Genomic DNA, 2,493 nt, shown 5'->3' with positions numbered 1-2,493 from the left:
GAGAGGGAGGGTGGGGAGGGATGGGAGCGGAGGAGGGAGGGGGGGGAAGGAGGAAAAGTTTGGTCGGGTGCCGCCGCCGGGTCCCCCCCCGGGTGAGCGGCCGGCGGGGCGGGGGGAAGGTGGGCTCCGGGACGCGGCGAGCCGCCGGCTGCTGACAGCGCTGCCGATTTCCGCCGCCGCTCCAAAAACTTGCTCGGGCAATGTTTTCATTGACGAGGTTAATTTTCCTCCCTCTCTCTCTCTCGCACACGCACTCACTCTCTTTCTCGCTTTTAAGTTCCTTATAAGACAAAGCTCTTCGGTCCTCGCGGCGGCGGCGGCGGGGAAGATGCCAGTGGAGATGTGCAAAACAAATCGGATGCGATCAGCTCCATCCGCAGCCCAAATCCATGCTCCTTCTCCCGTCCTTCGCCTCCCCCCGCTCTCCGCGATCACTTCTTCTCCGTCTTCTCCGTGGCGGCGGCGGAGCCGAGCGAGCGGCGGCGGTGAGACGGAGGGTTCGGGTGCTCCCCCCGCTCCGGCTTTCTCCGAGATCAAAGAGTCTCGCAGCGCAACTTTCTCGCCCGCTCGCAGGCTGGTGCCGAGCCGGTGGGGCTGCGGGGTGGCGGTGGGGGGGTTTGTTTGTTTGTTTTTTTATTGCCTCGCTAAGAGTTTGTTCATTGTGCGAAAAACGAGGTCGGTGCGGTCTCTCCTTCTCCTCCCGGCAGCGAGAGCGAGGCGGCAAAGAGCGAAGAGGAGCGGAGCCCCCATACATACAGACACCGGATGGGAAATGTCAGTCACTCCTCCACCTCCAAACAGTCACAGATCACACAGTGTCACACTGCAGAGCACCGCTTTGCTCTCCCGCTTTCCCCGTTTGTCCTCCGCACATCGAAGCTTCTCCTCATACTAAATGCAACGCAAATACATTGTTGTTGGTGGTGGTTTTGTTTTTTTTTTTTTTATCTCGGATTTTTTTGTTTGTTTGTTTGGCTGATCTTGATCTGCAACGAAAAAAAAAAAAAAAAAAAAAAAAGAAAAAAGAAAAAAAGAAAAAAAAAAAAAGCCAAAACCAAGAAAAACCCCGGAGAGTGTGTGCGGGGGGGCGGGGGGAGCAAAGCTATTCACTGGATGGGAGCGATTAACGTGCACTGTTCTCCCCCCCCCCTCAAACTCCTGGGAGAGAACGCGCCCCGCTCCGCTCCCTGCGCCTTGCACTGAGATACAGCACACGCTCGGGTCCCGGCGCCCGCAGACAGCCTCAACTGATAGACAGACACATCGAGCCGCTGTTCCTGCCGCAGCCTTACTCCTCCTCCGCTGCCCACGTCACCCTGACAATTACAAATAGGTCTCACACAAACCCATACCTGTCAATCTTTTTAATTGCTTTGTTTTCCTTTTTTTTTTTTTTTTTTTTCTTTTTTTCCCTCCTCCTTTCCCAAAGCTAAACAATATGACAGAAGCGAAACCTCAGCGCGGCGCCGCACAAAGGCTGCTCACGTGCGGCGCACGCCGCCGGGACCCGCCGCAACTTGGCTGGGGTTCGCTCCGGCCGAGCAGCGAGGGAACGGCACCCGGGAGGTGGGGGGACGGCCGGGGATCGCTCCGAGACGCCGGCAGAGCGCCGTGCTGGGAGCGGTGTGCCTGGGGCGGTCCCGCAAGAGGAGTTCCCTTCCAGTCAGGACGGCAGACACGCGAGCTGTCCGGCTGGCTCCTGAGGGAAAGAGCTCCGAACTGCGGCTTGCCTCTCCTTTAGAGCAAAAGGGGGTTTTATTCTTTTGCTTCCAGTTCGCAGAACAAGCGGCGCGGAGCTCGCTAAGGGGATTCCGGCACTGGGGTACAACGCCTGTCACGCTGCCTTTTCCATCGCTCCCTACCCACGCTTGCACCAAGTCGGGACGGGCGGCCCGACAGAAACACTTCCCGACCCCCGCGCTGCTCCCCTCTCCCAGACGTGCCCCACGATAACTTTTAGGAGGCAAAGAAAAATAAGAGCTTTTCCGGCAGCCAAGCGGAGCAGGCAGCGTCGTTCTGCTCCGCGCAGCCGGACAGCAGCACGTCCCCGCGACCGCCACACGAGCGGGATCCCTTCGAACCCCCCACCCGGTGCGCGGACTGCCCGCTCGGGGTTGATTCGTAGCACCTTGCGCGGAAGTGAACGTTTCGCACGGAAGGGGCGGAGCTCCGCCCCGGGCAGCGGCTGCTCGGCGGCGGCTAATAACAACACGGAGCGGAGCAGCAACTTCGCCCCGCTCTTCCGGCCGTACCGCGCTGGTCGTTCAGCTCGCCTCCTTCCCGCTTCTTATTTTCGCTTTATTTTTCGTAGAACAATAACGTCTCCGTAAAGCGCAGAGCGGGCCGGGTCGGGCTACCCCGCCAGCAGTCCTAAGCTGAGGTAGAGCGCGGCACACCGGCAGCCAGCCGAGCCCCGGCTGCGGGAGGGAGGGAAGAAGGAAGGAAGGAAGGAAGGGAGGGAGGGGCGGCCCCGCCGCGGCGCCGCAGGCGGGC

Source organism: Tetrao urogallus (genome assembly GCF_951394365.1).
Source record: "Tetrao urogallus genome assembly, chromosome: 3".
NCBI lineage: Eukaryota > Metazoa > Chordata > Aves > Galliformes > Phasianidae > Tetrao > Tetrao urogallus.
This window is presented reverse-complemented; position numbering follows the sequence as displayed.